Raw genomic sequence first — 24,300 nt, 5'->3', positions numbered from 1 at the left:
TTGCACTAATTTCACACACTAGCAAGTTCAGTTCAGTTCAGTCACTCAGTCATCTTCGACTCTTTGTGGCCCCATGGACTGCAGCATGCCAGGCCTCCCTGTCCATCACCAACTCCCGGAGTTTACTCAAATTCATGTCCATTGAGTCAGTGATGCCATCCAACCATCTCGTCCTCTGTCATCCCCTTCTCCTCCTGCTTTCAATCGTTCCAAGCATCAGGGTCTTCTCCAATGAGTCAATTCTTCACATCAGGTGGCCAAAGTATTGGAGTTTCAACTTCAGCATCAATCCTTCCAATGAATATTCAGGACTAATTTCCTTTAGGATTGACTGGTTGGATCTCCTGGCAGTCCAAGACATTCTCAAGAGTCTCCTCCAACACCACAGTTCAAAAGCATCAATTCTTCAGCACTGAGCTTTCCTTAGAGTCCAACTCTCACATCCATTCATGACTACTGGAAAAATCATACCTTTCATTAGATGGATTTCTGTTGGCAAAGTAATGCCTCTGCTTTTTAATATGATGTCTAGGTTGGTCATAACTTTTCTAAAGAAGAAGCGTCTTTTAATTTCACGGCTGCAGCAACCATCTGCAGTGGTTTTGGGGCCCAAAAACATTAAGTCTGTCATTGTTTCCACTGTTTCCCCATTTATTAGCCACGAAGTGATGGGACTGGATGCCATGATCTTAGTTTTCTGAATGTTGAGTTTTAAGCCAATTTTTTCACTCTCTTCTTTCAATTTCATCAAGAGACTCTTTAGTTCTTTTTCACTTTTGGTCATAAGGGTTGTGTCATCTGCATATCTGAGGTTATTGATATTTCTCCCAACAATCTTGATTACAGCTTGTGCTTCATCTATCCCAGCATTCTTCATGATGTACTCTGCACATAAGTTAAATAAGCAAGGTAACAATATACAGCCTTGACATACTCCTTTCCCAATTTGGAACCAGTCTGTTGTTTCATGGCTAGTTCTAGCTGTTGCTTCCTGACCTGAATACAGATTTCTCAAGAGGCAGGTCAGGTGGTCTGGTATTCCCATCTCTTTCAGAATTTTCTAGAGTTTGTTGTGGTCCACACAGTCAAAGACATTGACATAGTCAATGAAGCAGAAATAGATGTTTTTCTGGAACTCTCTTGCTTTTTCAGTGACCCAACAGATGCTGGCAATTTGATCTCTGGTTCCTCTGACTTTTCAAAATCCAGCTTGAACCTCTGGAAGTTCACAGTTCACATACTGTTGAAGCTTGGCATGGAGAATTTTGAGCATTACTTTGCTAGCATGTGAGATGAGTGCAACTGTGTGGTAGTTTGAGCATTCTTTGGCATTGCTTTTCTTTGGGATTGGAATGAAAACTGACCTTTTCCAGTTCTGTGGCCACTGCTGAGTTTTCCAAATTTGCTGACATATTGAGTGCAGCACTTTCACAGCATCATCTTTTAGGATTTTAAATAGCTCAACTGAAATTCCATCACCTCCACTAGCTTTGTTTGTAGTGATTCTTTCTAAGGCCCACTTGACTTCACATCCAGGATGTCTGGCTCTAGGTGAGTGATCACACCATCGTGATTATCTGGGTCATGAAGATCTTTTTTGTATAGTTCTTCTGTGTATTCTTGCCACCTCTTCTTAGTATCTTCTGCCTCTGTAAGGTCCATACCATTTCTATTCTTTATTGTGCCCATCTTTGCATGAAATGTTCCCTTGGTAGCTCTAATTTTCTTGAAGAGATCTCTAGTCTTTCCCATCTATTTTCTCCTCTATCTCTTTGCATTGATCACTGAGGAAGGCTTTCTTATCTCGCCTTGCTATTCTTTGGAACTCTGCATTCAAATGGGAATATCTTTCCTTTTCTCTTTTGCTTTTCGCTTCTCTTCTCTTCCCAGCTATCTGTAAGGCCTCCTCAGACAGCCATTTTGCTTTTTTGCATTTCTTTTCCATGGGGATTTTCTTGATCCCTGTCTCCTGTACAATGTCACGAACCTCTGTCCATAGTTCATCAGGCACTCTGTCTATCAGGTCTAGTCTCTTAAATCTATTTGTCACTTCCACTGTATACTCATAAGGGATTTGATCTAGGTCATACCTGAATGGACTAGTGGTTTTCCCTACTTTCTTCAATTTAAGTCTGAATTGGGCAATAAGCAGTTCATGATCTGAGCCACAGTCTGCTCCCAGTCTTGTTTTTGCTGACTGTATAGAGCTTCTCCATCTTTGGCTGCAAAGAATATAATCAATCTGATTTTGGTGTCGACCATCTGGTAATGTCCACGTGTAGAGTCTTCTCTTGTGTTGTTGGAATAGGGTGTTTGCTATTACCAGTGCGTTCTCGTGGCAAAACTCTATTAGCCTTTGCCCTGCTTCATTCTGTACTCCAAGGCCAAACTTGCCTGTTATGCCAGGTGTTTCTTGACTTCCTACTTTTGCATTCCAGTCCCCTATAATGAAAAGGACATCTTTTTTAGATGTTAGTTCTAGAAGGTCTTGTAGGTCTTCATAGAACCGTTCAACTTCAGCTTCTTCGGCATTACTGGTCGGGGCATAGACTTGGATTACCGTGATATTGAATGGTTTGCTTTGGAAACAAACAGAGATCATTCTATCGTTTTTGAGATTGCATCCAAGTACTGCATTTTGGACTCTTTTGTTGACCATGATGGCTACTCCATTTCTTCTAAGGGATTCTTGCCCACAGTAGTAGATATAATGGTCATCTGAGTTAAATTCACCCATTCCAGTCCATCTTAGTTCGCTGATTCCTAGAATGTCGACGTTCATCCTTGCCATCTCCTGTTTGACCACTTCCAATTTGCCTTGATTCATGGGCCTAACATTCCAGGTTCCTATGCAATATTGCTCTTTACAGCATCAGACTTTGCATCTATCACCAGTCACATCCACAGTTGGGTATCGTTTTTGCTTTGGCTCCATCCCATCATTCTTTCTGGAGTTATTTCTCCACTGATCAAGCTGGTTTTAGAAAAGGCAGAGGAACCAGAGATCAAATTGCCAATATCCACTGGATCATCGAAAAAGCAAGAGAGTTCCAGAAAAACATCTATTTCTGCTTTATTGACTATGCCAGAGCCTTTGACTGTGTGGATCACAATAAACTGTGGAAAATTCTGAAAGAGATGGGAATACCAGATCATCTGACCTGTCTCTTGAGAAACCTGTATGCAGGTCAGGAAGCAACAGTTAGAAGTGGACATGGAACAACAGACTGGTTCCAAATAGGAAAAGGAGTACGTCAAGGCTGTATATTGTCACCCTGCTTCTTTAACTTATATGCAGAGTACATCATGAGAAACGCTGGGCTGGAAGAAACACAAGCTGGAATCAAGATTGCCGGGAGAAATATCAATAACCTCAGATATGCGGATGACACCACCCTTATGGCAGAAAGTGAAGAGGAACTAAAGAGCCTCTTGATGAAGGTGAAAGAGGAGAGTGAAAAAGTTGGCTTAAAGCTCAACGTTCAGAAAACTAAGATCATGGCATCTGATCCCATCACTTCATGGGAAATAGATGGGGAAACAGTGGAAACAGTGTCAGACTTTATTTTTTTGGGCTCCAAGATCACAGCTGATGGTGATTGCAGCCATGAAATTAAAAGACGCTTACTCCTTGGAAGGAAGGTTATGGCCAACCTAGACAGCACATTTAAAAGCAGAGACATTACTTTGCCAACAAAAGTCCGTCTAGTCAAGGCTATGGTTTTTCCAGTGATCATGTATGGATGTGAGAGTTGGACAGTGAAGAAAGCTGAGTGCCAAAGAATTGATGGTTTTGAACTGTGGTGTTGGAGAAGACTCTTGAGAGTCCCTTGGACTGCAAGGAGATCCAATCAATCCATCCTAAAAGAGATCAATCCTGGGTGTTCATTGGAAGGTCTGATGTTGAAGCTGAAACTCCAATACTTTGGCCACCTCATGCGAAGGGTTGACTCATTGGAAAAGACCCTGATGCTGGGTAGGATTGGGGGCGGGAGGAGAAGGGGACAACAGAGGATGAGATGGTTGGATGGCATCACCGACTCGATGGACATGGGTTTGTGTAGACTCCGGGAGTTGGTGATGGACAGAGAGGCCTGGCGTGCTGCAATTCATAGGGTCGCAAAGAGTCGGACACGACTGAGTGACTGAACTGAACTGAACTGACGTGGGGAGTTCATCTTTCAGGGTCCTATCTTTTTGCCTTTTCATACTGTTCATGGGGTTCTCAAGCCAAGAATACAGAAGTGGTTTGCCATTCCCTTCTCCAGGGGACCACATTTTGTCAGAACTCTCCACCATGACCCATCCGTCTTGGGTGGCCCTACACGGCAAGGCTCATAGTTTCACTGAGTTAGACAAGGCTGTGGTCCATGTGATCAGATTGGTTAGTTTTCTGTGATTGTGGTTTTCAGTCTGTCTGCACTCTGATGGAGAAGGATAAGAGGCTTATGGAAGCTTCCTGATGGGAGAGACTGACTGAGGGAGAAACTGGGTCTTGTTCTGATGGGTGGGGCCATGCTCAGTAAAGCTTTAATACAATTTTCTATTGAAGGGTGGGGTTGTGTTCCCTCCCTGTTATTTACCTAGGGTCAAACTATGGTGGAGGTAATGAAGATAATGGCGACCTCCTTCAAAAGGTCCCATGCACACACTGCTACACTCAGTGCCTCCAACCCTGCAGCAGGCCACTGCCGACCCAAATCTCTGCCAGGGACTCTTGGACACTCACAGGCAAGTCTGGGTCAGTCTCTTGTAGGGTCACTGCTCCTTTCTCCTGAGTCCTGGTGCACACAAGGTTCTGTTTGTGCCCTCCAAGAGTCTGTTTTCCCAGTCCTGTGTAAGTTCTGGTGGCTCTATGGAGGGGGTAATAATGACCACTTCCAAGAGGGCTTATGCCATACCCAGGTCTGCTGCACCCAGAGCCCCTGCCCCTGCGGCAGTCCACTGCTGACCCATACCTCCACAGGAGACACTCAAACACTGTTCTGTCTCAGTCTCTGTGGAGTCTCTGGGTTCTGGTGCACACAAGGTTTGTTTCAGCTCTCTGAGCGTCTCTGGTGGGTAGGCGGTTTGATTCTAAACGTGATTTTGCCCCTCCTACCATCTTTCTGGAGCTTCTCCTTTGCCCTTGGATGTGGGGTATCTCCTCACAGCCACTCCAGTGCCAGTACATGCTAGCAAGGTAATGCTCAAAATCCTTCAAGCTAGGCTTCAACAGTACATGAACTGAGAACTTCCAGATGTACAAGCAGGATGTAGAAAAGACAGAGAAACAGGAGATCAAATTTCCAACATTTGCTGGATCATAGAAAAAGTGAGAGAATTAAAAAAAAAAAATCTACTTCTGCTTCATTGACTATGCTAAAGCATTTGACTGTGTGGACCAAACAAACTATGGGAAATTCTTAGAGATGGGAGTACTAGACCATCTGACCTGTCTCCTCAGAAACCTGTATGCAGGTCAAGACACAACAGTTAAAACTGGACATGGAACAATGGACTGGTTCAAAATTGGGAAAGGAGTATGTCGAGGCTGTATATTGTCACCCTGCTAATTTAACTTATATGAAAAGTACACCATGCGAAATGTCAGGCTAGATGAAGCACAAGCTGGAATCAAGACTGCCAGGAGAAATATCAACAACCTCAGATACGCAGGTGATACCACCCTTATGGCAGAAAGCAAAGAGGAGCTAAAGAGCCTCTTGATCACGGTGAAAGACGAGAGTAGAAAATCTGGCTGAAACTCAACATTCAGAAAACTAAGATCATAACATTCAGTCCCATCACTCCATAGCAAATAGATGGAGAAAAAATGAAAACAGCAACAGATTTTATTTTCTTGGGCTCCAAAATCACTGCAGATGGTGACTGCAGCCAGGAAATTAACTGATGCTTCTCCTTGGAAGAAAAGCTATGACAAACCTAGACAGCACATTAAAAAGCAGAGATATCACTTTGCTGACAAAGGTCTGTGTAGTCAAAGCTATGATTTTTCCAGTAGTCATGTACAGATGTGAGAGTGAGACCATAAAGGAGTCTGAGCGCCAAAGAATTGATGCTTTTGAACTGTGGTACTGGAGAAGACTCTTGAGAGCCCCGTGGGCTGCAAGGAGATCAAATCAGTCAGTCATAAAGGAAATCAACCTTTATTTAGAAGGACTGATACTGAAGTTGAAACACCCAATACTTTGGCCACCTTATGGGAAGAGCTGACTCATTGTTAAAGACGCTGATGCTGAGAAAGATTGAAGGCAGGAGGAGAAGGGGACAACAGAGGATGAGATGTTTGGATGACATCACCGACTCAATAGACATGAATTTGAGCAGACTTTGGGAGATAGTGGAGGACAGGGGAGCCTGGCATGCTGCAGTCCATGGGGTCACAGAGTTGGACAAGACTGAACGATTGAACGATAACAGCATGAAGACCACTTGCAAGATAAATGAACCTATTTTGCTTTAGACTGGGGCAAATAATAAGACATCTGTGAAGGGCAGCTCTTTTCCACCTTTGTGGAAGGAGAAAAACTGAGGGAGAAGCACAGTGAGACTGTGCTGTGGTCTCTCCAACACCCATGGTGAGGACTTCACGGCCATAGGTGCTTTTAGTTCAAATTGTGAATCAGGCCCCTTAAAATGTCCATGGGATTTGTTTGGTCATCAGATTTCTGATGAGACCCTCATAAAATAATGCAAAAGTAGGGGTGGGTGGGAGCATATGCTTGAACAGTATCATTTCAGTGATACAGTGATTTTTTTTTAATTACAATCAATCTAGATATGAAAATAAAGATTGGTTTTTTAAATTGGCATTTTTTTCACTGGAGGAAACATGATGCAATCATTAAAAACTATGGTTTTAAAGGCCACATAGCACCATGAAAAATCTCATGGCTTAACATTAAATAAAAAGAAAAAAAAATGTATATACCTTAGAATTACAACTAGATTTTAAAAGTGGTGCTTAGCAGAAAGACTAGCAGAAAATATCCCAGCCTGCTAACAGCAATTCTGTTACGGTGTTACTATTATGTTGGGTTTTTTTTTCTTTTTCTTTTTCCTACTTTTCTGTAATGTTATTCTATTACCTTTGTAATGAGCTACATTACATATAAATGTACAATTTTTTTTACTTGGGAAAAGATTTACTCCTTGTGAAGAGCAGAAATACGTTCCTCTGTTCTCACTCTTCTTTCTCTTCTTCCTTCTTTTCTTCTTTTTTTCTTTCATTCAAGGGACAAAGAGGAAAAATTTAAGTTTAGAAAATCAGGAAAAAGAATATTCTAAATTACTAAAAGTCTAAGTTCTTGGAATAATTCTTTTTCTCTTTTCTATTAACAAAGGTGAGAAAGGAACCTAGAGGGAAATAGGCACTGAAAGGATCAGAGGCAAGATTATTCGAGGAGTGGCCAGAGGGCACAATAGGGAAATTTCCCTATTATCTAGGGAAATTTACCTTGCGGAAACCAAGTTTCATGAGTATGCAAGATGATGGCAAAAGTTAATTCAGGGTAAACATGGGCTAATCAGCACTGACCAACTGGGCAAAATACAATTTACAAAACACGGAGGATGCCTTCCTGCTTCATTTAATCAGAGTGCAAAAGAACCCCTCCCCTGCCCTGTTGAATTTTGTCGGATTATTATTAGCAACCAATGTGGATTAAAGGATGAAGCAGGGATGGATCATTGTCTCCTCTGTGTCTCAGGCCTGCACACATGAACTGTTCCCAGACACTTAGTTCATCTTGGGTCATCAATCAGGTCATTCACACTCCTAGACGCAGATGTCTGATTAACTGCTGCCCTGTGGTGCTCCCACAAGCTCAGCTTGGATTCTTGGCAGGCCCACAACTAACCCATGGTTGGTTTGGAGATTAAATCTTTCCTGCCCAGCTGCCTATCAATAACCTGTGTGTCCTATTTAGCTCTGTATCCACATAGGTTTCCTGAAAGCTCTGCAAGAGAAGAGGCCATATGCTCAAGACAGCTCTTCTACAGCATTTAGGGCCATGTTTGGGATAGTTGGCCAGAGGTCATCACATGGACATGAGTGAGATGGTAGAACCTTAGGAGTTGGCCAGAGCAGGAGAGATGGTCATCATGATTTCTGGCAGGCTTTGTTCAGGATAATGACCAGGAAGGACACAGCCAAAGACTGGCAGGGAGAGCATTACTATGGCAGAGCTCTGGGTGCCTGGGGTTACAGGTACCTAGAAAAGCTCGGAACAGAAATTTCTTTGACAGCTCTCAGGGACCTCTGCTACCTCTAAATCAATGCTTTCCAACCCTAAACACTCAGTTTGATTCATCTGATTTTGGTTGTGGGGTTTTGTTTTTGCATTTAAAACAACATATATAAACACATATGAAGTGACTTTATCATGGAGCCACTTTTCTTGGGTGAATAAGCTAGTCTTGACAGAAAGCTTGCTTCTCTAACACCTGGCACTTGCCATCTTGTGTTATCCTTACCCCATCTTCATGGTGCTAGTTAATTTGTGTTTCCAACCAGTATGGACACTACAGGGTTGAACAAAATCCTGTGTGTGGTGTCTACTGGGAAATGCCCCATGAGGGTTGGCTCTCTCTCAGGGGAGTCCATGCTTTGAGCCAGCCTAGAGGAGGCGAGTAGAACCCTCATCCTGGAGTCATGAGTGGCTAAAATTTTGTGTGTCTGAACATATGGTTCAGGAACTCACACAGAGCCCAGTGATCCTCCATTCCTAGATCCCACCCAGAAAGTTAATAGTCCTGATACCTCTGGCTCCATCTCACTCATCTCAGTCTAGCCAGGATGAGATAATGCCTTGGACAGGACAGCTCCTCACTTTCCTCTAATTTCTCCTTTCTGAACACTTTTTATTTATATTAATAGACTTTCCTCCCCACCCTTTCCAGGTATGGGATCATCTATCAAAAGTGGTCACCAAGAAATGATGTGTATTAGCATTGTATACTTCAGTGAGAACTATTCTACTGGTGTTTCTCAAACACAGGGTTTCAAAAATATCTAAAAGTTATCATTCAAAATTATTTTAGATGGTGTGCAGAAAACGTTAATAATTGTATGTTTTAATACCAATTAGAGGTAATGAAATAAAACCAGCATAACAAACTTGTGACTTTTTTATCACTCTTATTAGTTAAGCTAAGGCTAAGATGAGTTAAGATAAGGCTGAAGAGCTATGGATGGAGGTTCCTGACATTGTACGGGAGGCAGGGATCAAGACCATCCCCAAGGAAAAGAAATTCAAAAAGGCAAAATAGCTGTCTGAGGAGGCCTTACAAATAGCTTTGAAAAGAAGAGAAGCTAAAGGCAAAGGAGAAAAGGAAAGATATACCCATTTGAATGCAGAGTTCCAAAGAATAGCAAAGAGAGGAAGAAAGCCTTCTTCAGTGATCAATGCAAAGAGATAGAGGAAAACAATAGAATGGGAAAGACTAGAGATCTCTTCAAGAAAATTAGAGCTACCAAGGGAACATTTCATGCAAAGATGGGCACAATAAAGAACAGAAATGGTATTGACCTAAAAAGAAGCAGAAGAAATTAAGAAGAGGTGGCAAGAATACACAGAAAAACTATACAAAAAAGACCTTCACGACCCAGATAATCATGATGGTGTGATCACCAACCTAGAGCCAGACATCCTGGAATGCGAAGTCAAGTGGACCTTAGGTAGCATCACTACGAACAAAGCCAGTGGAGGTGATGGAATTCCAGTTGAGCTATTTAAAATCCTAAAAGATGATGCTGTGAAAGGGCTGCACTCAATATGCCAGCAAATTTGGAAAACTCCGAACTGGCCACAGGACTGGAAAAGGTCAGTTTTCATTCCAATCCCAAAGAAAGGCAATGCCAAAGAATGCTCAAACTACCACACAATTGCACTCATCTCACATGCTAGCAAAGTAATGCTCAAAATTCTCCAAGCCAGGCTTCAACAGTATGTGAACCATGAACTTCCAGAGGTTCAAGCTGGATTTAGAAAAGGCAGAGGAACCAGAGATCAAATTGTTAACATCTGTTGGATCATTGAAAAAGCAAGAGAGTTCCAGAAAAACATCTATTTTTGCTTCATTGACTATGTCAATGTCTTTGACTGTGTGGACCACAACAAACTCTAGAAAATTCTGAAAGAGATGGGAATACCAGACCACCTGACCTGCCTCTTGGGAAATCTGTATTCAGGTCAGGAAGCAACAGCTAGAACTAGCCATGAAACAACAGACTGGTTCCAAATTGGGAAAGGAGTATGTCAAGGCTGTATATTGTCGCCCTGTTTATTTAACTTATATGCAGAGTACATCATGAAGAATTCTGGGCTTGATGAAGCACAAGCTGGAATCAAGATTGCAGGGAGAAATATCAGTAACTTCAGATATGCAGATGACACCACCCTTATGCCTGAAAGTGAAGAAGAACTAAAGAATCTCTTGATGAAAGTGAAAGAAGAGAGTGAAAAAGTTGGCTTAAAACTCAACATTCATCCCATCCTTCTGGATCATCCCAGAAGGATGGGATGGGGAGGGAGGTGAGTGGGGGGTCCAGGAAGGGGAACACATGTAAACCCATGGCTGATTCATGTCAATGTATGGCAAAAACTATTACAATATTGTAAAGTAATTAGCCCCCAACTAAAATAAATAAATTTATAAAAAAAAAAAATAATAAAGTTAATGCAGTCTAAAAATAATAAAAAAAAAAAAAAAACAAAAAAAACCCTCAACATTCAGAAAACTAAGATCATAGCAGCCAGTCCCATCACTTCATGGGAAATAGATGGGGAAACAGTGGAAACAGTGACAGACTTTCTTTTTTTGGGCTCCAAAACCACTGCAGATGGTTACTGCAGCCATGAAATTAAAAGATGCTTGCTCCTCGGAAGAAAACCTATGACCAAACTAGACATCATATTAAAAAGCAGAGGCATCACTGTGCCAACAAAGGTCCATCTAGTCGAAAGTATGGTTTTTCCAGTAGTCATGTATGGAAGTGAGAGTTGGACTATAATGAAAGCTGAGTGCCAAAGAATTGATGCTTTTGAACTGTGGTGTTGAAGAAGACTCTTGAGGGTCTCTTGGACTGCAAGGAGATCCAACCAGTCAATCCTAAAGGAAATCAGTCCTGAATATTCACTGGAAGGACTTATGTTGAAACTGAAACTCCAATACTTTGGCCATCTGATGCAAAGAATTGACTCATTTGAAAAGACCCTGATGCTGGGAAAGATTGAAGGCAGGAGGAGAAGGGGATGACAGAGGACGAAATGGTTGTATGGCATCACCGACTCAATGGACATGAGTTTGAGTAAAATCCTGGAGTTGACAATATACAGGGAGGCCTGGCGTGCTGCAGTTCATGGGTTTGCAAAGAGTCAGACACAACTGAACGACTGAACTAAACTGAAGACAGGTAGTTAAATAATTTTTTAAAATATTTAAAAATTGGGACTTGATAAGTGAAATTTGGGAAATACTCTATGGATGACTTCCTTTAAATAAGTGCACATTAAACCTAAATCTGGCTGGGAATAAAAGGATTTGTCATTTATGAATTCACATCAAGCAGGCTGAGAAGGTGATCAGAGGGGAGGGGGACCTTCTGGCCCTGCTGAATTGCGCTCATGAACTGAAGCCCCCACTGCTGAGAAGTAACACTAGCCCTATTTCAGCAGCACAATGATTGGGAGTTCTGCCAAGAATGAAACAGACTATCCTGCAGCTGTTATCTCATTTGTATGAGTAATATGAAAAATGCTGCACAATTTAATATGCCATCTAGTGCTTTTATTCTTATCTCACCAGTAGGGCAGGTGGTAGTATACATGTTTGAAAGCCAATGCAGATTAATATGGGGGAGGGCCCCAAGAAATGATGTGAGCTGCTATCTGAGCTGAGTAAAATGATATGAGCACAGATATTATTTTATAAAGACAATCTCACTTGTATCTTCACCGGTGAGATCTTAATCACAGCATGCAATGGGAGTGGAAATCTTCCCTACTAGTTATCTGGGTGTGGGGCGACAGCATTGTCATCACTGGGAGAACGGTTATCTGTTATTTCACTCATGAGATACCAATAGGAACAGTATGAGGGTGTTTGTAACCGAACTGTGCAGCTCTGAGTGATAAAAGCAGGAGAAGGCTCATCTCCAGGAGTGTGGAGATAATGCCTCTTGCTCAGGGAGGAGATGGATGGTATTGTTGAAAGTGGTTTCAAATATTGGGAACCAACTAAGAATCTGTTTCAGAAGCTCACATTTTGGCTCAGGAGCAGAGGGAAATAAATAAGAGAACCTGGGTGAAGAAAGGGAGCCTGGACGAGAGAGTGATAATCTCAACTCCTTCGACCTTAAGAGAAACGTGGGTAAATAAATCTTTCATTACTCTCTATTTGAAGATGAACTACAGCAACCTTCAAACCACTGAGGTGCACAAATAATATTTTTTTCTTTTCCCCATTCTCAATCTTATTTATCTTTTCTGATATCCTGTTCTTTTTAAACAACCAAGATCTCAAATAAGCTTTCAACAAACAAAACTAAGATGTTAACAACAACAAAAATCAAGGCACAAATACTTCAATGTAAAAAAGAGACTAGAAAGAGCCTCACTACTCTAACAATGAACATTAACCCCCAAATAGTCCATATGTGTAATTTATAAGAATAAAAATGTCAGGTTAAAGAACTCACTCTATAGTGGTATTTCTGTTAGCTCTAACTGCCTTTGACTTATGACTGCTTTTTCTGTGGTTGGGAAAGAAATTTTTTTTCTTTCCTCCATTAATGTTCTACAATGTTAATGCTCTAACTCACTTCCTCTTTCTCTCTATCCCTCCCTCCCTCCATCCCTGTCTTCCTCCTTCCCCTTTGGAGGACAGAAGGAAAGAAAAGTGCCCATTGAACTGAGAAGGCATCTTGAGACCAAAAAATGAGACAGACACCTCCATATAATCAGAGGATTCATTTATTATTGGGTAACATTTACAGAGTGGGATGGGGCAGACAATGATTGAGAAGCATTTGAAGCTGCATTCCTCACTGCCAAAGGGCCACTGTGAAAATTTTATAGTTAACCTAGGGCATGAGGGTAAGTGCTTGGAAACAGGACATGCATTCCTAAGTCAAGATTTATGAATGGGTAACTAGTCTTGTGGGTGCTGAGAATATGTCAGGGAAGGTTTCCATCATTGTTTGGGGGCTAACAGGGCATAGAGGCCACCTGGTCCTAATGATTATTAAATAATATCTATTAACTACAAAGCCCTTAATGACAGAGAAGTGATTCACTGCATGCTGCAGTCCTGGGTAGGGTCAGAGGAAGGGCAGGAGAAACTGCAAGGGCCCAAGATGGTGTCAGTTAGGCTAACAGCTCTTTATTCCTTGCCCTTCCCCCTTCCTCTCTCTTTTCATTTTTGTTTTTATAACTTCACTTCAACTCAATGAAATCATTAAGTCATGAAGATATTGCCTGTAATGCTTTCAAACAAAACAGAATCTGTAACAATGACAATTATTAGTCTCCTATCCTCAAATTCACCCCTTTGGAATAATCAGTCTCAGTAGTTTGAGGTATTTGTTTCCATAGCTTTTCCTAGGCCTTAACAATGCACACACATTTTGTCTGACAGCCCTAGTGTGGATTTTTTCAAGGCAATAAATATAAATCCAAGTCATGCTTTTTAATGGCTTTATAATATTTCATATGATATAGACAGCAGGTTATTCAGTTATCCCTGACTTGATGAACATTCACATTTCCTACTCCCTCATCCCTATTTTTTACAATTACTGCTGCAATAGCCATTTTTATATATTTCTCCTTTTGTATTAAGCACCTTATTTGCTGAAATCTGGATTTACTGCATCAAAGAATATGTCTATTTTTTAAATCTATTTTACTTTTTAAAAAATTTTTGAACTTTTCACTCTTTACTGGAGTATAGCTGATTAACAACGTTATGATAGTTTTAGGTGCACAGCAGAGCAACTCAGCCATATGTGTACATGTATCCATTCTCCCCCACGTTGCCTTCCCGTTCAGGCCACTACACTTTTTTTTTTTTTGGTGTTGTGCTGGCATCATTTTTTATTCAGCTTTGTAAAAAAATGGACTTGTTCCTGTTTATGAAGTTTAGATTTTTACTTTCTACACATTAATGATTGTTCGCTTTTGTGAGGCATAAACACTGAGACCAAAACCACAAATCCAGTGGCTCTGAGAAAGTGTGTAATTGTACATAAGCTGTCACATAATATTGAGCAGTCTTCCCTGTGCTATACAGTAGGTCTTTGTTGGTAAGAATTCCATTTTTTCATTTTATTTTATATTTTTAAACATTTTATTTTGTATTGGGGTATAAACAATTAACAATGTTGTAATAGTTTCAGATGAACAGGAAAGGGACTCAGCCATATATGTACATGTAACCATTCCCCCACAAACCCTCCTCCCATCTAAGCTGCCACATAATACCTAGTGGAGTTCCCTGTGCTATACACTAGGTCCTTGTTGATTATCCATTTTAAATATAGCAGCAAGTACATGTCATCCCAAACTCTCTTAACTATCCCTTCCCTCTCCTTTCCTCCCTAATAACTGTAAGTTCATTCATAAGTTCATGAATCTGTTTGTTTTGTAAATAAGTTCAGTTGTAACATTTCTTTTTAGATTCCACATATAAGTGATATATGATATTTCTCTTTCTCTGTCTTACTTACTTCACTCAGTATGGCAATCTCTAGGTCCATTCGTGTTGCTGCAATGTCCATTTTTTATTTTTAAAAATATATTTAAATTACTTTCCCAGAATGTTACACCTACTTACATTCCCACAAATAATGAACGAAAGAGCCCATTTCCCCATACCACTCAAGCCTTGGCAATCCTCAATCATTTCGTGTTTTGCTGATGACTCAGTAAAGATGCTAATCCATTCTTTTAATTTGTATTTTCCTAACATTCTGTGAGGTTGTATATTGTTTCATATGTTTACTTATCACTTTTGTTTCCTCAGGTATGACCTGCCTTTGTGCTTCCTCCTAACAGCTGGAAGCCTTTTCCTTAATATGCTATAGAGCTCTTGAGATAGGAACCTTTGTCTATCATATGGGTTGTGGGTATTTCCCCCAATGTCTTGTTTGTCTTAAATTTTGTTTATGATATAATTTGACATGGAAGTTTCAAATATTTATCTCATCTAATATGTCAAAGTTTTCTTCTTTGGATGATGGCTTTCCTAGCTTATTTTATGTCTTTCCCACTCCAAGAGTATATACTCTTCTCACACTGGGTGTTTTTTTTTTTTTAACTCTTAATTTTACTTTAGCAAATTTATCAAATGGAAAAGTAGGATATACCCGAACACGAGCAATTACTTTACTCTTGGAGACAGGGCTTCTTGATATCAGTCTGCCAAAACCTGATCTCTTTCAGCCCAAACAAATGATTCTTCTATGCCTCAAAAAAAAAAAATCAGTTAAGAATTATCAATAAAACAGTTGAACTAAATAAAGTGTATAATCTCTAATGAAGATGCAAGAAGTAACATCAAGAATAGAAAAAGTGAAAGGTCAAGATGTATATTATCATATGTGAAACAGAACACCATTCCATGTTCGATGCATGAGACAAGGGCTCAGGGCCAGGGCAATGGGATGACCCAGAGGGATGGGATGGGGAGGGAGGTGGGTGGGGGGTCCAGGAAGGGGAACTCATGTAAACCCATGGCTGATTCATGTCAATGTATGGCAAAAACTATTACAATATTGTAAAGTAATTAGCCCCCAACTAAAAAAAAATAATAATAAAAAAATAAAATAAATATATAAATAACAAGAAAAAAAAATAAAATAAATAAAATTAAAAAATAAAAGGGGGGAATGTGACATGCAGTGTTTTGCCAACTTTTGACCATGAAGTAGTCTTTTTTTTTTAAATAAAAAAAAAAAAAGAGTTAATACTTAAATAGTGCTTACCTGAGATTCATGGCTACAGCCCCCCAGGACTTTTCCCAGACACTTGTACAAATTAAACACTTCAATGAGTATACTTTTACTGGCTGGATGAAAGGATGCATGCATGGATACACAGGTTTCAAACAAGCCTTAAACAAATACATCTCCAGTCCAAAAACTAACCAAAGGCCAATGTGAAAGCATTAGCGATCAAAATTAAACTCTTACAGGTATAGCCCATATGCTATTAGTAGCTTACATTTCACTCATCTGTAAAATGAAATGTACCTTTCAGTTTATTCACAGAGTGATTAAATTGCTTTCAAAGAAATTTCTGATCTTCAAGTGCCAACCAAAGAACTCTTAAGTAGTAATTATCTGAGGCAGAAACTATTGAGCCCAGAGGAAATCTACTTACCACCATCTGGCCACTGGATGGCAAAAATCAGTTTCTCCTAATGTGATTTTCATGGCAATAATTAACAATCATGACTTTACAGATGACAAGGAGCTCTCTATACTCTCTATACATTATTCCGTGTGATTCTCACACCCATTCTACAGATGAGAAAAAAATGAGTTTCAAAGAAGATAAATAAATGATCCCACAAACTAAATCAAGATTCAAGAGTTCTTACCCTCTAAATCCCATTATTTTCTCACTAGAACAAATATGTCCATCACCACCTTCATTCTCAGCAAAGATGGAAAGCAAGATTATATGGTTACTGATCCCACAGGGGTAGTTACTTCTTACCTCCCAGGGATTTACACCTGATATATCTTCTCAAAGATTTTCTGTTTCATAAAACCCATAGACTATCTTCAGACAGCCCCAGAACCTTCATCTTCCAGGAGAAGGGCATAGTTAGATTATAAGCAGCAGGGATCTATGATTGGATGATGGATCATCAGCTATGGTCCACCCTCCACATCAGAGGAGGTGGGAGAGAGGCCAAACTCAGTCAAGTGAGGGAATCTTCTGAACATAATTGTAGCAGGTAAAAATGACTCCATTTCTATCACTGAGCTCTGAGCATGGTGGGGCTGGGGTGCAGTTCTATACCTTCACCGGCGTCGGCTGAGACAGCCTCAGCCTCATTCCAGTTTGGATGATCAGGCTACACAGGTCACTGCTGGGCCATTCTTCCCTCCCAACACAAAGCCTTTTTGGATCTGACTGCTCTCCTCTACCTTCCAGTGCCACTGCCACCTCCTTCACGATGGTGTCCAGGACTCAGTGTGACCCAGCCACTCCCCAACTCCACATTTGGCACCTCTGAGGACTCTCATGAATGGACGCTTTCTGCAGGCTTCCTTGGTCCCTTCCTGACCCATCCCACCACTAATGGGATCTTTCCTTTTCCCGGTTCCTACCCAGGAAAAAAAAAAAATCCCTAAACCAGTGATTCTCAACCAGTATTGGTCCTATTCCCCAAGGGGTACTTCGGAAATTTGTGGACATATTAATTGGTTGTCATATGACAGGAGTTATATTACCCATGAATTTCACTTTATTTCAGGACAGTAAAGAAGACTTCACAAAATATTTACTACATAAAGTAGTCGTTAGTTTTAATAGAACTGAGGATCACTGCCATCAACTGCCTCTCTTCCCTTCCCCTTCTCAGGATGAGCTAAAGAAGCATGGCTGCAGAATATAGCGTTATCACTGGGACCCTCATCTCTTCCCTCCTCCTGCCCATCTGACTCCACCTTCTCACTGTTTGGGAAAATGCTGTCCAGTCCTCGGGTTCAGAAAAGCTGTCAGTGACTTCCTCTGACATTGATACTCCCCAAGATCCCTGAGTCTCAGATCTTCAAAGCCTGGCTAAAGCTTCTGTTGTCATACCCCTTCCCTGCAGCAAGTATGTTCCAGAGTCCAGCTGTCCAGATAGGATAAGGGTCACCAAGTAAGGGATGTGTGAGAGGAAACATATCCACTAGTACTTCCCATGTGTTACCTCAGCACAGTATCAAGAAAGACCCACTTACCAAGTGGTCATTTGAAGCAGCCTCCAGAATGGTTTTGTTATCATAACCATTATAGACCACAGCACAAGGAAGTCATTCCAGGGTGTACAAAGCTGTTAGGTGTAACTCACTACTGTGCAAAGCTACAGCACCATCAAAACACAGCAGATCCCTAAGTAAGAGGATTCTAGTTAAGCATCTGCTTTACACCTTGCCACCCTCTCCACTCAGAGAGCTCTACTCACCTTTGGGGCTTTGCCATAAATGCCCCTCATCCCGCTTGTACAGAACCGATAGATAGCTCCTGAAGAAGATCAAACCAGTCAATCCTAAAGGAAATCAGTCCTGAATATTCGTTGGAAGGACTGATGCTGAAGCTGAAGCTCCAATACTTTGGCCACCTGATGCATTTGGAAAGACCTTGATGCTGTAAAAGATTGAAGGTAGGAGGAGAAGGTAAAAACAGAGGATGAGATGGTTGGGTGACATCACCAACTCAAAGGGTTGGTGATGAGTTGGACATGAGTTTGAGCAAACTCTGGGAATTTGTGATGGACAGGGGAACCTGGCGTTCTGCAGTCCATGGGGTCGCAAAGAGTCGCAAACTAAAAAACAACTTCATCTCCATGGCACATTTTACCGATTGCAATTCTAATGTACCACATGGGCCAAGAGTTGTGGGTTACCTAGACAGGTACCACTGGACTCTGAGCTTCCTTTGGGAAGAGGCCTTGTCACATTCGGTCCTATATTACCAAAATCTGGCACTGTGCCTTCAGTTAATCCAAGGGCTAAAAAAGAAAAACCATCAACCTAGTGCAGTAAATAAGATAGCTCTGATAGTGATAGTGTTAGTCACTCAGTCATGTCCAACTCTTCGAGACCCCTATAGCCCGCCAGGCTCCTCTGTCCATGGAATTCTCAAGGCAAGGATACTGGAGTGGGTAGCCATTCCCTTCTCCAGGGAATCTTCCCATCCCAGGGATCGAAGCCCAGTCTCCCACACTGCAGGCAGAGTCTTTACCACCTGAGCTGCCAGTTCATCCTAGGGCTAAAAAATAAAAACACAGTCAACCTAGTGCAGTAAGTAAGACAGCTCTACATCTATCCAAAAGTAACACATTTCTTAGTGTTTCTGACCTGTGGATCTGAGTCAGCCCCACTCCCAGGAGTTGGTAGGACATTGTGAAGAACTCCTCCCCCTGGTTCTTGAGATTGCACAGGAAGCCCTGTGAGAGACTATGCAGCCCAAAACAACTGGGCAGCTCTCCGGTTGTCAGTTCCCAAGGGACAGAATCAGCTGCATCATCTATATAGCCCAGTCGGTGCAAAATGAAAACACTGACACATATACACTACTTTGTGTAAAATAGCTAGCTTGAGCTTCCCTCATAACTCAGTCAGTAAAGAATCCGCCTGCAGTGCAGGAGACCCAGTATGGATCCCTGGGTCAGGAAGATCCCCTGGAGAAGAAAATGGCAACCCACTCTAGTATTCTTACCTAGAGAATCTCATGGAGAGAGGAGCCTGACAGGCTACAGTCGACGGGGGTCGCCAGAGTCGGACACAACTTAGCGACTAAAGAGATAGAGAGAGTGGTAACCTGGTGTATAGCACAGGGAGCTCAGTTCAGTGCTCTGTGATGACCCAGAGGGGTGGGATGGAAGCGGTGGTAGGAGGGAGGCTCACAAGGGAGGGGACATATGTATGTGTGTGCTCCACTAAGTCCCTTCAGTCGTGTCCAACTCTTTGCAACCCCATGAACTGTAGCCCACCAGGCTCCTCTGTCCATGGGATTTTCCAGGCAAGAATATTGGAGCAGGTTGCCATTTCCTCCTCCAGGGGATCTTCCTGACCCAGGGATTGAACCTATGTCTCTTGAGGCTCCTTCATTGCCGGTGGATTCTTTACCACTAGAGCCACGTAGGAAGCCTGGATATATGTATACATATAGCTAACTCACTTTGTTTTATTGCAGAAACTAACACAACATTGTAAAACAATTATACTTCAATAATAATCTTTTTTTAATTCATTGGAATTTTTTTAAGAATTTCAAGCAGGGCAAGCAGCATTAAAGCAAGTACAATGCACAGGTCAATGACATCAGTCCTGCCCATTGTGTTTCTCCCATGCTCCCATCACCAGAGCAAAAGCAGTCTGCTCAGTAGTAACTTCTGTATGTCTTGCCCTAACTTTCCCAAGCCTCCCAGGCTCCAGTGCCTAGGGTCCACCCCACAGCATAAACTGGGACACTGTATACTAGGGGCTGGGTGTCTGCCACAGAAAAAATTCATATCTCTTGCCTCCTAAAATGAACTCTTCCCCTCCCTGGCTTACAGAAGTCTTTCACCCCCAAAGATCCAGTCAGCCCCTCTCCTAGGTCAAAGCTGATTTTCCCTTTCTCCCTTTCAGTGACAATTTTGATAAGCTTATCCTCCCAAATGCAGGTCTAGGGTAGGGGATTTCTTCTTGGAGGCCCCTAGAACACAAAAGAGTAATCTAAGAATATCCTAAACCCAGGATCTAAACCCCAGGGACAAGGTAGACAACCCAACCTCATTGTAGAGAGATGATGGGGTGCTGCAGGTGTGAAAATGCACACTCAACAAACCTATCTGCAGGGGCAGCTACAGTGGTGTGTTAAATGTTTAACAATGGGTTCTCTGAAAGAAAAAAAAGCTATTAATAACTTGTAGCATTTGCCAGTTTTCATGATATAAATACTCCCACTGTGGTTGATCTCAATGATCTCAAGCTACCACCATGAAGTCACTGATCAGAATTGATAAGGGGACTTCCCTGGCAGTCCAGTGGTTAAGACTTTGCCTTCCAATGCAGGGGGTGTAGACCTGACCCCTAGTCAGGGAGCTAAAATCCCACATGACTTGTGCCCAAAAAACCAAAACATTAAAAAAAAAATCAATTGTAAAAAATTCAATAAGGGCTTTAAAAATGGTCCTCATCAAATAAAAAAAACACAGAGTTGAGAAGATAAGCACACAGTTCCCCTCCTGAACTGGTGAGAGCCCATTCCAGCACATCACAGGGGAGCCAGCACTGGCTCCAGCCCCGTGTTGCCGTGTGGACTGGGCTTGGCAGAGCTTCTGAACTTTCAAGAGTTTGGAAGTTAGATTTTCCTGTTTGGTGTTTCCATTTTAAAGTTGTGCAGGCCCATGAGTCCCTGAGTTTGGAATCCTGGCCTGGGCCAGAGAACCCTTGTTGTGGTGAGATGTGGAGGAAAATTTTGCCTCTTAGGCCTCCATACCTTCATATCTCCTACATAATGAAAATAAAACATTAACATGTCAGAAAGCCACCTACCCTACTGACCTCTCCTGTGCATTCCTCCATTCAGTTCAGTTCAGTCACTCAGTCGTGTCCGACTCTTTGCGACCCCATGAACCGCAGCACGCTAGGCCTCCCTGTCCATCACCAACTCCCGGAGTCCACCCAAACCCATGTCCATCAAGTCAATAATGCCATCCAACCATCTCATCCTCTGTCGTCCCCTTCTCCCCTTGCCCCCAAACTTTCCCAGCATCAGGGTCTTTTCAAATGAGTCAGCTCTTCGCATCAGGCAGCCAAAGTATTGGAGTTTCAGCTTCAACATCAGTCCTTCCAATGAACACCCAGGATTGATCTTCTTTAGGATGGACTGGTTGGATCTCCTTGCAGTCCAAGGGACTCTCAAGAGTCTTCTTCAACACCACAGTTCAAAAGTACCATTTCTTCAGCGCTCAGCTTTCTTTATAGTCCAACCCTCACCTCCATACATGCTGCTGCTGCTAAGTCGCTTCAGTCGTCTCCGACTCTGTGCGACCCCATAGACGGCAGCCCACCAGGCTCCGCCGTCCCTGGGATTCTCCAGGCAAGAATACTGGAGTGGGTTGCCATTTCCTTCTCCATACATGACCACTGGAAAAACCATAGCCTTGACTAGACGGACTTTTGTTGGCAAAGTAATGTCTCTGCTTTTTAATATGTTGTCTACGTTGGTCGTAACTCTCCTTCCAAGGAGTAAGCGTCTTTTAATTTCATTGCTGCAATCACCATCAGCAGTGATTTTGGAGCCCAGAAAAATACAGTCAGCCACTGTTTCCACTGTTTCCCCATCTATCTGCCATGAAGTGATGGGACCAGATGCCATGATCTTAGTTTTCTGAATGTTGAGCTTTAAGCCGACTTTTTCACTCTCCTCTTTCACTTTCATCAAGAGGCTCTTTAGTTCTTCTTCACTTTCTGCCATAAGGGTGGTGTCATCTGCATATCTGAGGTTATTGATATTTCTCCCAGCACTCTTGATTCCAGCTTGTGCTTCCTCCAGCCCAGCGTTTCTCATGATGTACTCTGCATGTAAGTTGAATAAGCAGGGTGACAATATACAGCCTTGATGTACTCCTTTTCCTATTTGGAAACAGTCTGTTGTTCCATGTCCACTTTTAACTGTTGCTTCCTGACCTGCATACAGATTTCTCAAGAAGCAGGTCAGGTGGTCTGGTATTCCCATCTCTTTCAGAATTTTCCACAGTTTATTGTGATCCATACAGTCAAAGGCTTTGGCATAGTCAATAAAGCAGAGGTAGATGTTTTTCTGGAACTCTCTTGCTTTTTCAATGATCCAGTGGATGTTAGCAACTTGATCTCTGGTTCCTCTGCCTTTTCTAAACCAGCTAAAACATCTGGAAGTTCATGGTTCATGTATCGCTGAAGCTTGGCTTGGAGAATTTTGACCATTACTTTGCTAGCATGTGAGATGAGTGCAACTGTGCACTAGTTTGAGCATTCTTTGGCATTGCCTTTCTTTGGGATTGGAATGAAAACTGACTTTTTCCAGTCCTGTGGCCACTGCTGAGTTTTCCAGATTTGCTGGCATATTGAGTGCAGCACTTTCATAGCATCATCTTTCAAGATTTGAAATAGCTCGACTGGAATTCCATCACCTCCACTAGCTTTGTTCTTAGTGATGCTTCCTAAGGCCCACAACTTCATATTCCAGGATGTGTAGCTCTAGGTGAGTGATCACACCATCATGATTATCTGGGTCATGAAGATCTCTTTTGTACAGTTCTTAGCCTCATGGAACATTCTGAGGCTCATGATTGCTCAGCCAGGACATTTTCAGTTACTACTGGGTTGGCGAAAAAGTTTGTTGGAGTTTTTTTCATAAGATGTTATGGAAAAACCCAAGCGAACTTTTTGGCCAACCCAATACATTGAAAGGGCTCAGGTAGAGACCAGTTGTCTGGTATATCCTCAGTGACATCCCAATATCAGGGAAGTGTGAAAATAACTAATGGCAACAATTGATGGTGATGATCAATGATGATGATATACTTTTAAAAGCATGGGCTCCAATTTTGCTGGACACTTTAAGCCTCTGTTTTACCCTTTTCCTCCTCTCTTGCTCTTTTTGATGATGCTTTATGTATATTCCATGTCACTCAGCAGCTACAGGAGATGGATGACTATGGAAGCAAAAGATAACAGGCAGAAGCAGGGAGAATTTTCTCTTGCCTGCAGCAGGCGGTTGAATACATTTTTCAAGCCTGAAACATCATAGAAACAGAATGATTTTTTTAAGTGCCCTTTCTTTTATTTTCATTCGTTTGCTTTCTGTGTTTTTTTTTTTAATTGCTCATTTTGCTTAAGGAGCCTCAAGGCATAAGCATAGCAAAGTATCATTAATTAAAATATTTAAAATTACAGCAGTGGTAACAAAGCTCCTGAAGATGCCCAGGCAGCACAGACAGAAAACACAATTATTATCCATAATAACAGCCAAAGCATCACTACTGCTGTCTACTCAGAGACAATGCATCCTTCTCGGAGTGTTCAGTGGCTGTGACAATGAGTAAATCATCACTACCTAAAATGGGACTAGATGGGATTTCTGGGGCCGTTCTCAGTCTATGAACAAACCTTGCCATTCCTCATGCCCCAGCCTCACCCCCCTGTGAGGGTTTTCTAGGCAGAGAGCTGCTGCATGGCAGCCGCTCATGCCGCCTCCCCAGCTCATCCCCCAAGAATCCAGGGAGAGCTTCAGCAGTGAATCAGCCAGGGCTTGATGTGCCAGCTGGTACACCATAAACATGTTAGTGCTTTTCCTGCACCTGGAAGACCCCTCTGTAGGAAATTATTCCCATAAAATAAGCCCACAAGAGTAGAAATGGTAATAACTTATGTTAAAGCTTTCAGACACAGGAACACATAGAGCATTTCCCATGCTACTCCAAATGATGAAGTCTTCATTCATTCATTTGCTCAAGATTTATTGAACATCCACCATGTGCCAGACCAGGACTTTTTCTTTTTTCTTAATGTAGACCATTTTTAAAGTCTTCATTGAATTTGTTACA

Source organism: Giraffa tippelskirchi, chromosome 2 (genome assembly GCF_054371585.1).
Source record: "Giraffa tippelskirchi isolate mGirTip1 chromosome 2, T2T-mGirTip1v1.2.pri, whole genome shotgun sequence".
Lineage (NCBI taxonomy): Eukaryota > Metazoa > Chordata > Mammalia > Artiodactyla > Giraffidae > Giraffa > Giraffa tippelskirchi.
Note: the sequence above shows the minus strand (reverse complement) of the source record.